Source organism: Meles meles, chromosome 12 (assembly GCF_922984935.1).
Source record: "Meles meles chromosome 12, mMelMel3.1 paternal haplotype, whole genome shotgun sequence".
In the NCBI taxonomy this organism is placed as follows: Eukaryota; Metazoa; Chordata; class Mammalia; order Carnivora; family Mustelidae; genus Meles; species Meles meles.
The window spans coordinates 36,249,526-36,267,737 of NC_060077.1; positions in this window are offsets into that span (position 1 = coordinate 36,249,526).

Sequence of the window (18,212 nt, forward strand, 5' to 3'; positions counted from 1 at the left end):
ATTATAAAAATGCCTGAGCAATAACTACAGATTGACAAATATGCCTCACTGGCAGAATGAGCTTGTTGCCATCCAAAATGTATTCTCTTTCCATCTTTACATCACTGTTTTTTTTTTTTTCCAAGCAGTACATCAGATTAAATAAACAACAGCACCCAAAAACACACTTGGTTTCAGCCCCCCTCATAGGCTGCAGTGGCCATGTGACAAGATTCTTATCAGTGAGGCATGGATGCAAGCTCCCACGTGGAAAGTCCTTTTCCTTTCTGATACAGGCATTGTCCCTTCATATAATGCTCATGGATACAGGCCGAATTTCTCATTTCTTTTTTGTGAAGAGAGTGAGAGACCAGGGACAAAAAGAAAGAGAATATTCAACTTTAAATTTAAATCGTGATTTCTTATCTTTTAAAATGTACATATCCAGAACAAACATGACCAATTCCTAACACTTGCTTATTTGGGGTCATAACTGCATGGGTGTTTGTTAAAATTTTGTCTATAGGGGTGACTGGGTGGTTCAGTCGATTGAGCATCCAACACCGGTTTCGGCTCATGGGTCACGGGATCAAGCCCCAAGTTGGGCTCCATGCTCAGCAGGGAGTCTGCTTGAAGATTCTCTCCCTCTACCCCTTCTCCTGCTCTTGCTCTCTCTCTCTCTCTCTAATAAATAAATGTCTTTAAGAAATTTTTGTCTATATAATTATTCTTTAAAATTTTATAAGATTAATCCAAAAGAAATAAAAGAATCCCCCAAGAAATGACAGGGTTCCTGAGAACAGAGATGAGACGTTTCCTGGAACTGGAGGCTGGTCCCCTCTCAGGGTCTCCCAGGGTGAGGAGGTGGAAAAAGATGCTTGGGAACTCTGTCTCCTCCTGTAAGGCCTCTCTTTCCTCATCTCCCCTTCACACTCCACTCTCCCGTGGCTCATTCTCCCTCGGGACTTTACACACCCAGGTTCAACCCCAACACTGCCTCAGCACCCCCATTCATGTAAACTCATCCTCTCAGTCCCCCCACAGTTGTCTCCAGTTCCCAATTACAGAATCCAGAGCAGTGACTGACTTGACTGGCTCGGCTTCTCAATCAAGGCCACAAGTCACAGAGCCCAGAATGAGCTATAAACCAGCTGCTTTGAAAAGTGGTATCTACCCCTGTCCACTTGGCCGTGACCCAGGCTGGGCTCCCAAGGCACAGAGGTGGGGAGCAGACACTATAGGCCAGGTGGGAAGATGGTGTTCATTTTCCAAGTACAATTTTCTCAGGTGGCTCCCTCCCCTTGAAACACATCTCCCCTGCCTCCTTCAGTCTCTTCTCTGCCTAGTAATATGGTCTTCCTCAAGAGGGAGATCAGACTTTTCCAGAAAACCACCTCTCTTTTTGAGGCAGCAATATATTCCTTCTTTATGCTTCTATAAGCACCTTGCACTTACCTCTATATTGTATGCCACTTACCCATGGAATTATAACTGCTCGTGTGTGTCCTAAAGACTCCATCTCACCTGCCCTTGTATTCTTAGTACCCATCGTTTTCCCTAGAGCATAGGACTGACTCAAGAAATGGCCACCACCTGATTTGTGAGCAAAGCCTCCTGAATATTCTCTATCAGCATCTAGTAAGTACTAGAATACAGACAGTTCACACAACAGTAGACCTTGAGTCCAGACTCCTCAACAAACAGACATGGAAACTGAGAACCTGGCAGATAAGGGAACTTCCCACTGTTGCATGCCTGTTAAATGGGGGCACTGGGTGGGAAGAAAGCCTCATTTCTTCTCCTGGATTGGGCAGGAGCCCTTCATAACACTATCCCTCACAGCGCAGCGTTTGGGGATGGCTGGGTGGCTCAGTCCTTAAGCCTCTGCCTTGGGCTCAGGTCATGATCCTAGGGTCCTGAGATCGAGCCCTTCCTGGGGCTCCGTGCTCTATGGGGAGTCTGCTTCTCCTGTTCCCACTCCCCCTTTAAAAAAGGGGGGGCAATGCTTAAGATGACCCACCCCAACCCCTTAGATTCCAGGGAGCTCTAAGAAAGGAACACCCGTCTGTGTTTTGTCACGATTTACTGAGCAGCTTTGGAAGGGTGCGCGCGTCTAAGGTGTGCACTGCTCCACAACATCACTTCTCCGGTTTTTTAGGGAGCCAAGTTCCATGCACATGGGGTCCTCCCTGAGAAAGGTCCGGTCACGGTTGCACTTTGACGTTTGTGTCTGAGGCCCTCTCTAGCCCCCAGTGACAGGCAGAGAAACTACAGATGCATCTCCCCGGCCCTGGCACAGACCATTCCAGCTTGTGGCTCTGATCTGCCCCTGTGTTGGCGCCCGGCCACGCTCGCACAGGAAGCTCTGTGTATCACTCCTCGCCGTGGGCAGGAACCCTGCAAAGCCCTTCCTATGACCGATAAACAGTGTTTGGTTTGGATCAAGAGGAAAAATAAGGCTCTCGGGATAATAGAGGCGGATGGGGAAAACACGGGACTCCAGAATGAGAGCAAAGGAAGAGTATGGCTTTGAACCACCAATGCGGGAACTAACTCCAGGAACAATGAGCGATGGAGCGGAAATGGTGGCAGTGGGAGAACCAGCTTCCTTCCACCAGCTGCAGGCAAAGCTGCAGGTTCACTGGGGCGGGGAACTGGCCGGTGCTGGCTTGTGGCTGCCGCAGGACAAACGGCGCCCGTCAAGAAAGTCGGGCCCGCTTCAAAGGACCAGATCGTCCCTGGCTTCAGCTGCAGGAGGCTCCCGGGGAAGGGTGCTCCCTTCCGCGAAGGGTGGCATGAGACCATCTGGAAGGAAGAAAAAGGCAGTTACATCCCTCTCTAACAATAGGGAGGTCGGATTATTTGTTTTTGTTGAACCACTTTGGGAGGTGGGGGGCAGTGGGTGAGCCCCCCTCACAAGGACCTGTGTGAGGGGACATCCTCACTGTTGGACTGGCTCTGGGAGGTATTGTTTTGCTGAGTGAGGGACCCAAGTGGAGGGAGAAAGGAAGTTGTTCAGAGCGTTAGGAGGGGATTTGAGAGGCCAGGAGAGGGATGAGTAAGAGAAGAAACGGCCCGCAAGGGGGAGAAACTTGGGGAAGAATAAAAGAAATGTTTGATGGGGAGTTTCATTTACTCTGAGGCATGGGCTGTGATTTTTCTGCTCTGTCTCTCCAAGAAACTTGACTGAAAGTTGCAGTAATATACGCCTTTCTTCCTAAGGCCCTGTGGGGATGGGGTTTGTTCTGCGGGCTGCTGATTTCAGCTGGGGTGGGTGGGGGTTTCGAGCTGAGCTCTCTGTGGCTTGCCCCAGCTGGGTTATACTTTCAAATAAATTGTTTCTGTGGAACTTCCCATGCCAGGATCTCAGGCCTTTGACAAAAGTGCCAACTTGGCATGAATAAAGGAAAATAATTTCTTCCCTTATCTCCACTCCCAGAGCTCTGCAATTGTAGTTAAAACTAGATGATTTATTAATAATTTAATGCAGTATAGTACTTATTGAGAAATTTTGTACTTTGTTTTTCTCGGTGGCAGACTCTGGGGAAGAATAGAACTGAACAGAGAGAGAGAGAGAGAGAGAGAGAGAGAGAAGTTGCTAGGCAGAGCCTAGTGTAAAAAACCCAAAATAGACATTTTTTTTTTGTCCCCACAGTCTAGGCCCACTGAGGATAAGCAAGCTAGGCTGCAAGTCTGGCGGATTGAAGGCTGAAGAGGGAAGGGATTGAGCAGTGAAGGAAAAGGAAAGGAACAGGGCAGGAGCACAGACGTGGGCACCCCCGGGGACAGGGGCAGAGCTCCCTGGAGGGCTGGGTTGGAGCTGACTCGGATGGGATGGCAATGGGGGGAACTGTGAGGCCCCAGAAGGTGCCATCGTCAGGCAGGTCAGGTCACGATGCATTAACAAATATTACCCCCCCCCACCAAAAAATGAGTCAAGCTACTGTAAGTTACCAACTTTCCTGGGCAGTCAGGCTCAACCTTGGGCCCTGGGCAGCTTCTGTCTTGCAGCTACACCTTCTAGAACACATGACTTCCTACGTCACTGCAGAAGGAGAAATGAGGGGCTAGATCTGTACCACCCAGTCTGGTGGCCGCTAGCCACATGTGGCTATTTGAGCTTAAGTTCATGAAAATTAAATAAAATTTAAAATTCAGGTCTTCCGTGCCTTAGGACTTGTGGCTGTCATAGTGGACACACATGTATGGAACGTTTCCAGCCTGGCAGAAAGTTCTGTCTGATGGAGCTGGTGTAGAGTTATGCGGGTTCTGTGGTCACTCCGGGAGGTGAGCTACATCCCCTCTGCCAAATCCCATGGGCGGGAGCCAGTCTCATAACCCCAGCTGCACTGTGATACAAGCTGGGATATACGTGTGTCGGGAGAGAAAATGGAACCGGGGGGTATAGTACCCCATCTCTCTCAGGAGCCACAAGGGGATCTTCCTGGCCTGACTTGGAGTCACCCAAGAACTGCCCACAAGAGGCTCATCAGTGAGCTCAGGAAAAGCACCCCAGCAGAGCAGAAGCCACAAATGCGTCCTCACTGGTATCTTGTATGATCCAAAGTTGAAGTGGGACATAGAGGCAGAGAAAGTCCCAGAAAGAGATTCCTGGCCCTTTTGCTTCTAAGCTTGCTGTGTAGGAAATTAAGTCATATTTTATCTGATTTAGAAAAATAAAGAAATTTAATATTTTTCCACTGCAGTAGCTCTTGGGCAACTTTCTTGTTATGTTTTTCTGGCCCGCAAAACAAATGAGGAACAGCCAACATGTTCCTAAGGGTTCTAGCTCTAAATCAAGTAACAGGCCACAAGCCACCATGCATTATGTATTCTCTGATACCTGATACATCCTGTCATTCCTCCCTTGGAGGTGATATGGATCGAGAGGAAAAACAAAGACCTTACAATCCAATAGGTCAGAGTTCCATTTTGGGAATGAAAGTCATATCCCCTCAGCAGGATTGGGATGAGGTCTGGGCAGCCTGGCCCCGTGGCCACGCATACAGTTGATGCTGTGACGGAGAGGGAACACAGAGACGGCTCACTTGGGGTGCAGAACCATGTCTTGGGTCACAAGGGCAGCAAGACCAAAACTGGGAAATCAATTCAGGATGTCAGAAGCTGGGAAGACCAGGAAAAACTCAGAAATCATGGTGCAAGGCAGGTCAGGGTAAAAGGCTCATGTTGAATTCTCTGTCATGGGGGCCTTGGAGAATGGCATCCCATGTTGCCAACCAAAGGGCATGACAGGATCATGCCCTGGGCAGACTCTCAACCTCTCCAAGTCTGTCTCTGCATCTTGGCCAATAGAAATGGTCGTTCCCACCTCCATTTGTGGCCATGAAGACTAGGGGACATCTAACAAATTTTCTTCCTTTAATCTTCTTTTGCTGTTCATTTAGATTCTACCAAATCTTTTCAAACCCTAGTGGAAACCCTGACTCCTTCGTAATGTGCTTGTGTGTGTGCACGTGTGCGTAATTTCTCAACTAGAATATGAGATTGTTATAAGTAGGGACCTCAGAGTAGACTTACAATAGATCTTCAATGAGTTATTTTGCTAAGTTGGGTAGGCCAGGGGCCTGATTGGTCAAGTGTGAGGTCTATTTTGGACAGAATGATAACTGACATGAGTTTTTAACTCATAACCCAGACGTGACTCTGGGTCATTGTGTCAAAGAAACTTGGTTCTAAAAGCACAAGAAGTTATTCTTATGAAAGTGTGAATCTCAATGACACTAAGGCAAGTCTCTAGAATGCTGTGGCTAATTCTTTCCACAAGCATCAAGAAGAATATTTCACAAAAAGTCCAGAGAGAGGGACATGGATGGGGTATCTTCTACCATGGTGGGGGCTGGGGGTACGGTTAGGGGGAGCTCTTCTCCATGGGAACAGAGGCTGAAAGATAACAGGATGAAGATGCCAGGGGAAAGCCCAGCTCAGTCACAAACACTAAGCAAAAAGACAGAGAATCCTTAAAGTTTGAGGGAGGTTGTCTTGGAGACAAATAGGAGGAAATACTGTTTACTACGCAGGCTGTAAACATATGGAGCAAATTACATTGAGGATGTCAGGGGAAATTATAAATAGATTCAACTGGATTCAGATAAATTCATGCGTACTAGACCTAATTAATGGGGTCTTAAGGGAAATTTGGGAATATTCTGCAGGCATCGCTAATATTTAGAGATCAATGTCACACAGGAAAAGTGCAGGACTCACCCAGACCACATCTCTCAGCATCTGAGTCGGAGATAAACTGATATGGGGAATCACTAGCCTGACTTTCTATGACTTTTATTAGGTTCTTCTCTTTTTGTATCTTGGAGTCAAAAGCCTTGTAGTTGTTCTACACTGAATGGGATTAGGTGAATTTAGAAAGAATGGAAGGGTGGCTTGAAAAAATGGTTTATGCTTCTGGGAGAAAAGATACTTTACCAGTCCTAAATAATTTGTAAATACAGACAACCTCCTCCATGCCAAACACCCCAGTTAAATCAGTCCTGGCATTTATTCAACCTCCACAGCAGTCCATATGGCCCCGATGTGTGCCAATTAGATGTGTCTTACTACCAGGCGTCAGAGGCTTATCTTGCCCTCGAGACAGGAGTAAGCCTGTGCTTTAAGCCACACTCAAGCAGAAATTTCAAGAAAGGAAGTGGGTGGGGACTGCTGTTCCTGTACATAAAAAAGAACAATTAACTTGACTAGGGAAGGAAAGGGTTGCAGTTGAGAGAAGCTTTAGAGATGGTCCAAAGTGGGCCCACCTTCTCGATTTGTGGCTTAGGATAGGAGGTCAGAAGAGGGGAGATGAGCAGCCGAGGACCCACAGGGAAGGGTGTGCAAGTGGGGACTCTGTTCTTCTCCTGCCCCTGTCCAGTGCTCCCAGAACTAAACTATTTCAATGCTGATACTGATTAGCTTGTTTGAGTCTGGAATGAAGAACTGTACATGTTGACGTCTGGAATGGAAGCTGAAATGATTCCAGGATTTGTTGGAAATGCTAACATTAAATAAAAAGGTGTAGGTTTAAAAACAGTCTCAAAAAGTTTGGACATTCTGTCATTTGGAGAGATGTGTTCAAGGAGATGCTGGAAAACAGAGGATCCATCAAGATGATGAATAATAGTACTTGCCTTAAGAACACAAAGTATTATTCTTGTCCTCTTCCCCACAGCGGGCCTTTCCCTTATAGGCAGAGCTTTGTCCTCTGCTCTGAATTGGTAGCCTCGTCTATTTTCATGACCAGAAGAGTTCTCAGCATCAGGATCTTTCTCCCTCTTTTGCGCCAGGAGCATACGAAGGAACATTGTAGAGAATTAGTGTGTCATTTGTCACGTATTTGTAAAACCTGGCACTCATGATTTACAGGAGATAAAACCCATCCCTACCACCTCCAATGGGGAACCCATTGCCAACTCAGTGGCACTTCAATCTTGTTTGACCTTGACCTACAGTAGGAACTACATTATATGTCACGAGCCAGGATACGGGCATATACTCATACAACTGAAATACAAGTTTCATAAAATAATAGCCTCACTACACTGAAGTCACTCAGATATCTTTTAGTCTCATCATTCATTTTTGGACATGCCAGTCCATGTTTTTATTACCCACAAACTGTTCGTGACCTGTCGGGGGGGAAACTCTGAATATGAGAAGAACACACGCACTCAGCTCACCCCTCGCAGATGTCCTATTCTCAGCCAGACCTGAGCAGCAGGTGGATCTAACTGATAATGGCGTGCCCAATGTTCCCCACTCCCACTTCCAACGGGGCTCCCCCTCCCATTAGGAACCCCAGTAGGAGGCACTTCCACAACCCACGTGTGCTCCTGGTGGGAATGATGAGACAGTTTGAGATCTCACTCAATCTGCCCCTCCCGTGACCAGTACCACGTTCAGATCTGACAGCATCCAGCACCAAGAGCCCAGTGTGACTCAGCGAATGCTGATGGACAGAATAAGGAAACAGTCTGTTCATCATTTCTCTCTGAGTTTTAAATCTTTCCATTCTATAAATGATGTACAAATCAGGTTCACCAATGTCAGGAAATAACTTATGGACACATAATCAGATTGGACCCCAAGCATAACCTCATCCTAGTTGAAAGATTTAGTTGCATATAGGTATTAGATATCAGAAAGATAAGGAGATAGTTACGTACAACAAATTTCAATTAACTTAAACTCAACAAAAACTCTTCAATAATTACATGTTTATTGATGCTACTCCATTTCCAAAAAAAACAGCTAAATGAGAAAACTGGGAACAGAATTTTTAAAATATCTACAGTTCCTTACAATTCATGTCCATCCCAATTCCCCAGATCTCTTACACTTGCTGTACGGGACAGTACGAATGGATATTCAACATGGAGGAACAGCATGTTGAATTTTTGAGTGACTCAGAAGAAGTCAGACTGAATGCACTAATGCATTTTTAGAAAGGCTTTTTAAACAAGGATGGAACCAAAAGAGATTTAACCTAGGCCAAGCAGAAAACTGAATTTTGAAGTCTTCCATTCATTGAAAGAAGAGGGTGTAGGGATCTAGCATTTCAACGGCTATGAAGTGATAGTTTCATATGCAACACCCACAGCTCTCTCCTGAGTCGCGTATTATTTTCCCACCTTGAAAACAAGTAAACTGAGCCTCGGAGTGCAATTCTCTCCATCACTATGCGGCAGGGCTAAGAGGAAAGCACAGTGATTCATGGACTCCAAGCCTGTGCTGCAGAAGAATTCAACCCCATCGCGGGACCTCCCCAAGAATAGTTTATTGACACTTTGCCATTTTTTTTAACTCTCTATATGTTGATGAATTTCACTTCACAAATTATAACTTCTGCTCCTTTCACAGTAGTGATAGAAAATAAAGCCAAATTCTAGGTGTCCCATCAAAACATCCTGAAGAACCTTTACATCTTCACCCTCTGTGAATTGCAAAGTGTGCTTCTAAATGAATCTTAGAACACTGAAAAATAAAATAAAATTTAAAAAAATAAAGTGTACATGAGAACCTCACTGGAAACCACTCTTCTTGCAGGCCCTGCTCCTCGCAGGTCCGTGGTGTGCTCCGACCTCCGTGTCCCTGGAATCCGCCACCCTTCCCACGCAGGCTGAGTCCTCAGAGCTTCCCCGTGGGCCTGTACCTGGGCCAGGTAGACCGGGCTATCTGTTACCTCCTCCATTTCTCGTATCTGAAATCAGCCTCTCTTTCCCACTAATGGATCCCTCAGGGAAGGAGGTTTCTCATGACTAAAAGTAAATGAGATTGGGTGCCCATGAATGAGGCAAATAATAAAGATCGTGATAATTCTGGACCGAATAGCACCTGTCTGGCTACTGTTCAATTCCTGAACTCGTTGTGCTGCCCCGAAAACTACCTTCAACCCCTGTACAAGGCTTGGCTGGGAATTCCACGGGGCTCGGTATCTGGCCTGCTTCTCCCTGGAAAAGCTCAGGGCATTTCCTCCACAGGAATGGACAACCTTCTCTGGAAAAAAAACATTCTATTTGAAAACATATCGGTTTACAGGTTCAGTGAAATTCCACCTAATGTAGGGGCGCCTGGATGGCTCGGTGGGTTAAGGCTCTGCCTTCGGCTAGGGTCATGATCTCAGGGTCCTGGGATCCAGCCCCACATCGGGCTCTCTGCTCAGCAGGGAGCCTGCTTCCCCCTCTCTCTCTGCCTGTCTCTCTGCCTACTTGTGATCTCTCTGTCAAAAAAAAAAAAAAAAAATCTGAAATTCCATCTAATTTAAATCCTGGACAAACTCCTTTGGCAGGCAGAAGTGCAGAGTCCTAGAGCATGACACAGCTGATCCTTGGGCTGTGCTTGAAATGCAATCCCACCTGTGATCCCTCCTCCAGAAAGCCAAGGATACCAGGTAAACTTGAAAAGCATAGGCATTGGCCAGCTTCCTGCAGAAATTTCTAAGCTCCTGCCTTTCCCATCAGGACTGCTGGGAAAAAAATAAATAAATAAATAAGAGGGGGTTCTCCAGGATGGTGCAAAAGGTCATTTGGCCTCAAGGAGACCCCGGGGAAGGTTCTGGGTGTGAACCAGGCTCTCTGGCCTGTGCACATCCTCGAAGGGAAGGGAGCGGTTGGCGCAGCTGAGATTCTGTTCCTCTAATTATTCCCGTTAACAGAGGCTTGCTTATCTTTCCATTTTCATCCTGAAATGGTTAGTTTTGAGTGCTGAGGTTTCGTGTTGAAAATATAATGAGAACCTTCGTGAGTTCGGAATGAGACACGGAAAATTGTACGGGTGGCATTTCTTTCTGGGGACTAGGAAAGGGAAACCCTGGAGGCAGGAAATGGATCTGGCACCTCCCAGAAACTTTGGGTCACCCAGAGGCACACTTCTTTGGGTTCTAATTTTCCAACTTTTTCTGAGAAATGTCGCTCGCCTTTGTCTCAGAATCACAGAGAAGGGAGACACGCTGTGGGAAAGAGCAGTGTCTGGTCCTACAAGTAATTACTCAGAATGAAAGGTTGGCCATTTTATAAGTAGCACTGGGGAAAAGGGAGGTCAAGAAGCGGCCAAAAAGGAAAAAAATAGATTTTTCTAGACATTAGTTGAAGACAACAGGCGAGTGTTTGGTTTGTGCTTTGTGGGTGCCCAAATAACCAGGTAAAACAGCTCTAAGAACAGCTAATGTGACTATTTTGAATTTGTGATGCTGGAAAGCTAGCTTGTCTATTTCCACCCCCCACCCCCACCCCACCCCATCCTCAGAGAGCTCACAAGGAGTGAAACTCTACTCTGTGCATCATGGAGGGACAAGGGACACTTGACAACATCTTTTCAGGGATTTTCATGGTGGTAAAGAAATTGTGCTCCATTGCTTCAGAATTTACCCCCCTTTTATTGTTTGATTCCCAGATATGACTTCACATATTCTCTGTTTTTAAAGAAATTTCTGAATTCACAGCACAGCCCACTGAAATTTGTGGTCTTCATTCATGGGTATTTTCGTTCCGGGGGAAACCAGCCCCGCTGAGACACCTGGGTCGGTCAGGGCTCCACTCTGGGTGAGGTGGTCCCCAGGGGCCTCCAGCCATTCTGAACCATGTTCAGCAAGTGTCCCCACTCACTGGCCCTCTATATCTCTCCACACAGTTGTTCGACCTGCCTCAGTGACAAGCCACAGAAGTGAGGACCATTCTTTCCGGACGAGAGTCGAAGGACAGGGAGGAGTCATTCTCTCCGTGGGAATGAACTTGTCCTTGTTTTCGTGCTGGTGAAGTCTGGGACATTGAAGACAATAAGAGGGGCAGTTGTGTTCATTACTCTTAATGCCATCTTTCCAAGCCATTGAAGTTGTCAGAAATGAAAAGTGGGCATGATTAACACATTGGGAAAAGAACAGAAAATGACCACTTTGTTTGTAGAGTCCCCATTTACTAGTCAAATTCATTTGAGAAATGCACCCATTCCGGGCTGACTTGGCCCAGATACCCTTCAGAGGGTGTTACCAAGGGATCAGATTATCACGGCTCTCTGTCCTCAAGATTATCACTGCCTCCATACTCACTGCAGGCCAGTTTTGCAGCTGATTTAGAATCCACGCAAGCCCCAAGGCAGCCCGGAGACTGCAGGAGTGAGTTACCTCTGACCTGAAACACACACTGCATTCCCTTTCCTCTCCCACACGCCCACAAGGACCTCCCTTGCTGAGACCCACAGGCTGACCCTGCCTGAAGGACAAAGAAGTGAACTGCTTTCTCTATAGGGCACAAGGGAGAAGGGCAGCAACATTTGCCACTTCTAGTGTGTGTATCACTTGGATGAAATCTTGAAGTCTCCTGGGCACTTAAAGAGCAGAATCTTAGCCCCTTCCAGCCACCGTGTGTTAGGAAGGTGTACTAGAGAAGTGGCTAAGGTTTTACCACTTGGCTAAATGCCTAAAAGCCATAGTTCTCGGTTATGGGAGATGATTTTGAAATTGGTGCTACAGAGCTTTGCAATTTTATTTCTATAATATATATGCGTATCCGTTGCATTCAGGCATACATGTTATCTAGAGAGATTATTTGCATTTAGAATACGTTCTGAAAATCCAGAGTGCTTCTACACGAGCTAAGGCTGGAAATGTGCTGGGAGAACAAATGCGTAAGAGTGAACGTGAGCTACAGCCTTGGAATCCCATTGCTCCAAATGTTGGTGGAGCCTGCAGGCGCTGGGCAGGAAGGACTGAGCAGCCGAATGGGCTGAGCCGCCCACAGCGGTGGGCTTGACGTGTTACTTAGGGCTTGTTGGAACAAGCCATTCAATGGAGTCTATTTGCAACTTTGTTCCCAAGCAGGAAGGATGCTTGCTGCGGAAAAAAAACACTTCGAATGTTCCTCCATAGCTATAGAAAAGGAGAAAATGGAAGCAGGCCCCAGATGCCACACAGACGACACAGCTAGAGAAAAGGCAGATACACGAGGCAGAGAACTTTAGTTTGAGGGACAGTGAGAAGAAGCTGTGTGTCCAGGGGCTCTGCTTTCATTGGCCTAGGGTGGTACCCAGGCTCTCACATTTGTTAAAAAGCTCCTGAGGTGATTTCACTGAGTAGCCAGCTGGAAAACCTCTGGTTTAAAGATTAAGTAGTAAATCAGATAGAGTTGGTACCATGTTGTGGCTTTGTCATTCTTAACAAATCTGCTTGTTACTTTCAAAGGGCTCTGAGATCCTTGTTCTTTCTTTCTTTCTTTTTTTTTAACAGAGAGAGAGAGGGAAAGAGCATAAGCATGGGGAGCAGCAGGTATGGGAAAGAGGGAAGCAGGCTCCTAGCTGAGCAGGGACCCCAATGTGGGGTTTCATCCCAGGACCGTTGGGATCATGACCTAAGCCAAAAGCAGATACTTAACCAACTGAGCCACCCAGATGACTTCCTTGTTCTTAATAAAAGAAAATAAAATCTAAATCATCCTGAGTTACCGTTTCTCACTTACCAGATTGGCAAAAGTCCAAAGATTAGACAATCCACCTGACGGGGAGAGGTGGTGGAAAAAGAGGACTCCCCTATCCTGAGGGTGCAAATGGAAGAGCGACACGACCCCATGACGGGCGATTTGGCAAAATCTGGTGGAACTTCAAGTGCATTTACTCTTTAGCCTAGCAATTCTACTTCTGAGAATTTATCCTACAGAAGGAATTGGACACATATTTACAAAGTTATCTATTGCAGCAATGTTTGTCATGACACAAGACTGGAAACAAGCCAAGTTATCTATCTATAGGAGATCAGTTGAATAACTCATGATACATCTACGCACTGAAATACTACGCAGCTACGAAAAAACAGTGAGGCTACCTACCATCTAAAGAGAGATGTGGGAAGATGTCAGAGCCTAGTGAAAAAGGAAAGAGACAGGTGGGTGGGAGTGGGTGAAAGCAGTCAAAATGTACAAACACCCAGTTATGTAATAAATAGGTCATGGGATATAATGTACAGCAGTGTGACCAAGAGTTAACCATTCCGTATTGTATATGTGAAAGCTGTAAAGAGAGTAGATCGTAGAAGTTCTCATCACAAGGAGAAAAACTATGTGTGATGATGGGTGTTAATTAGACTTATCGTGCCGATCATTTCACGATAGATGCATGTATTGAGTCATTCTATTATTGTATACCTGGAACAGATGTGACATTATTTGTCAATTATAACTCAATAAAAAATACAAAATTTTTTTAAAAGGTGAGGATAATATAATAAGAATGGTGGTGGACAAGGACATTGTTGCTCATATTTATTTATTTATTTGTTTATTCTGAGGGAGAGAGAGAGTGCCCATTGCTCACACTTACCTCAAGCATCACTGGAATAATATGTGGGAAGCAGAGAGAAGTAGTGACAGGAGAGGAAATAATGAGGTTATAGAGAACACAGAGAAAGGGAAAAGGTGTGGGAGTCAGACTCCTCAATCTATACTTTTTATATTTGACTTTTGAATCATGGACTTTATATTTTTGACTTTGAATTATTTGGTTACACACACACACACACGGAGGATGATCAGATACAAATATCTAAACTGGACAAGTCTTACCTAACGTTTGGTTAAGATTCCAGTACCCAGAACATGCAAAGTCAAGTGATTCAGACCTTTATTTTAACAAAGATATATCTATATATTTTTTCTTTTGGGGGTTGGTATGTTCTAAGTCAAGATAAAAACACTGGAATAGAATTACTAAGAGTCATTCAAAGGAGTTGAAGAGTTGAAGAAATTTAGAAATAAGTTATCCTACCCATTTGTTTCTCAGGTGAGGAAACTCAAAGCACAGAGTTCCGGTCACATGCTGAGGGTCACACAGTTTGAGGCAGCCCGACGTCATGGCTCCTGGCCTTAACTCACTGCTCTGTACTCAGTCCTGGGCCCCCTGACAGAACGGAGGATGGACTCCAAGACCATCCTCAAAATGCTGTTAGCCCTAGATGGGAGAGCTTCTGAGGAGAGATGGGGCAAGGAAGTGAATACTTTTAGCCTGGAGAGGGTAAAAAAGAAGAAATTTAATAAAAGCGAATGTTACATCTAATAAATTGGAAAGGGAGCAGCTGTTCTCAATCTCTGGTAAAGAGGGAGCCAGACTTTGTGCCAGAACATAAAGCACAAGATAAAAAGACGAAACTCCTAATCTGGTTACAGATGAAGATACCATCAAAAAAACCTGTGAGGTGGTCTTCACTGAAGGACTTTAAAAAGAGATGTTTTTTTCCTTTCTCTCCAATCGTTCTTCCTACATTATGTTTCATTTAACATATTCCTACAATTTTAGAAAAATCTCACCTAAGTCACCTGTACAAGCCATCCAACACACACACACGCGCACGCACACACACACACACACACACACAATGCTGTCTGTGGAAGCGGCGACCACTCCTTCAGCCCCTTGGTGGACAGAGGCAGTAGGCTGTGTTCAGAGCAGCCCTCCACTAAGTTTCTGGGCTGGGGGTATGACGGGAGTGTAGAGCAGAGCTGACAGCACAGTGGCGAAGCATGTGTGTTCTGAAGTCTCACTGCCTGGTTCTGGTCTCAGTTCTGCCACATGTTACACCAGCTGTGAAACTGACAATGTAACAGGTGCGTACCATTCAAACCCATTGCACTTAGCACGGTGCCTGGCCCACAGTAAGCTTTCAAGAAATGTATTCTGTGGCAGAGCCCACTGTGTCCCTTTTCCTCACTGGCACACAGCTAGGCTGTCCCAGCATCTCTTGTGGCTTGGCTGGCGGCATTGATGGAGTTCCGACCCATGGGAGGAAGTGATGTGTGATGGCAGTTCTGGCCCTTTAAGACTTCACACACACCTGCCTCCATGCTTTTCTGCCTCTGGCTTGATGCAGATGAGCAGGGAGTCACTGAAAGCCAAGAGTTGAAAAGGATAGCACAAGGAGAGGAAAAGGGACCCGGGCTCACACTGTTGCTTGAAGCAGAGCTATTCACTGATGGGGAAAACCCATTGGAAACTATCACATGAGAAACATGTAACCTTCATTCTTTGAACCACCGGCATTTTAGCTTTGTGGATAGGAGTGGCTAGCATCATACTATAACTTACCTAGAGAACGATCAAGGACACTGGCCTTGGGGGTGGCTTCTTCGGTCTGGCATGAATTGATGTTTCTTTCCATGCTCTAGAATGGACACAGAAACCACTGGCCATTCTTCACATGACATTAGCCCTATGCAAAGTAACATGGGGTGCCCCATGAAGAACAGAAAAAAAAAAATCCCCTGCTGTGAGTAAACATTTGCTGAATGAATGAATGACCTTTGTGCCAACTCTTATAGACATGAAAGGCTGTGATTCATTATTTTATGAATAATCTATCTTGTTTGCTACTTATTTTACTTGTATCAAACACTAAATTGAATCAGATAGCATTTCTTTCCCTGGATTCCATTTCTCATAAAGCCTTTTGACACAGGATATTATTATTTAATTAACATGAAAACGATATATATCAACACTAACAAGAAGTTGATATAGTAAGCTGAAGAGTTCTTTTCCTAGCTGGAAAATTCCTAATCATTTGGGTGTCCTCCACTTCTGAAGCAATGGCCAAAGATGAGAGAATAAGTTCCTTTGTTCCTCTATCACGTGCTTTCTTCATGATCCCATGGCAGTCCCATGGGAAACCTTGGTGGGTCCTTCTCTTTGATGTTTTTCTGGGGCGCTCAAGCAGCTTTATACATCATGAGACTTTTCCATTTCCAAGATAGCTTCTGACTTCATGTTCAACATGTGAATCATAAGCTGAGCAGTCGTATTGGGTTGGGAAATCTTTGTCCTAATTCACTGACATCCTTCTCTTTCATGAATGCATCGTGTCAATTTCCTGCCAGTAAGAAAGCAATTGCTAACTTCCCATGGAACATATTTTTCTAAAACCATCTCAAAGACATCCCTCAACACCCTCTCTTGATGAATAATAAGTGACTGGATGTTGACATGATGGTTGGATGAATGATCATCTTCAGTAGCCTCTACACCTACTTCTCAGAGCCCAAGGAACTGTAGAACCTTTATGGACCTCTGGAGACTATGCTCCAGGAGTTCAGAATTTAGACCAGGTGGCCCTCCACATGGTCAGCTGTGCTCCCTATCCAATATTCCAAATAGGCCATATTGAAAAATTTATACTATGCCGGCCAAAAGCATACAGACCATTTTCTCATAAATAAGGAACTATTGGAAACCATCAAATAAGGGGGGAATGTTGTGCAAGAAGTATCCTTCTTCCTTCTGGCATGATCATGGATGCTTTGCCTTGCCTTTCCGGCCTGTTAACATTGCCTGCAGAACATCACTTGTGACTGGTCTGTGATTGGTTTCGAGAGCCTGTGCATGGGCTCTCTTAAAAGCAGCAGCATTTGAGGTCAGAATGTCAGCGTTTGCTCATTCGAGCACAAGCCCAGCCAACTGGCAATGACCCCATGACACTAAAATATGAATATGAAGAAAGAATCTTTTTTTATCTAAGGTATTTGTAGCAGACCCACCGAGGAACTTACTCGACTGCGTTATTCATTCATACTGTGTGGAATACATCGGATTCCATCTGCTTACAGCCCTGTAGGGAGAAATCAGGATGGCTTTTATCCAAGGAGTCTTGGCGGACTTAAGCTATACATTGTTATTTGATTAAAGATTTGGCATATGAGCTAAGGTAAGCCTTTTTATGGCATTATCCAGAATGAGCTTCTTAATAAATGACATACCCCTCAAAGAATGCTTCCAAAGAGGCTGTCATAAAGCTTTCTGCGGGTAGAAATGTCATGGGCGGCCCGCTTACTTTATTTCATAAACCTGGTGGATGCTCACTGCCCACTCCAGCATTTCTCAAACTCTTCCTGGGTGCACGGGTGGGAAAATCCACAAAGGTTCCGGAAGAGACAAAGCTGTTTGCAGTGGTTGGTGCAGATAGCAGTAAGTTGCACAAGGATGACTGGGAAGAAGGAGAAATTCTCTATCTCCTGGGCCCTCTCCTTCTTTTCCATTCTGCCTAGATTTTTGACTCAGCTGCAGTGGTAAGAGGAAAACTGGAAAGAAAAGTGATCCAAGCAGCTGTTGACCATGGCAAGCCTGCAAGAAAAGCTAAGGAACCTTTCGGGAAGTGGAGGGCTGTCGAATGATGAGAGATATGCAAAGCCGTGGGGTTCTGCCTGGAATGACACAGTGAATGCTAAGGACCCTGCCTGTTCAAGAGGCCATCAAGTCATGTCAGGAGGACTGAGTCAGCCCCACCTGGTGAAGCTCAGTTCTGCAGGGGGCCTTACTGCTGGGCAGGAAGCCAGTGTTGCCCTGGGAGAGGCAGAGCCAGAAGATGGTCCTGGCCCGAAACTCTGACTGATTCCCTCTCCTTTCTGGAGTCCCCCTACTGCACATTGCCCTCCGGGTTAGCAAGACACGAGCTCCCAGGAGGGAGACATCAGCAATATTGGAAGCTATCTTTGGGTCAGGGATTAAATTCCCTTCTGCAAATGTAGTCTTAACGGGACTGTCTGGGAACTTACACTTGGGACAGCAAAGCTCTCACAAGCATTTCAGTCTGACAGGTCCTAAGTAGAGAAGCCACAACTCCCGGACTATTAGAATTTTCTGGGCAGAGTTTTGCAAGGTCTCATATCCGGCTCCAGCTCCCAGGTCAGCAAAGTCAGAAACGTCCTCATGGACCAAGGGCAGGCGATGCCCCTTACTACCTGCCAGGGCCCCTAGGG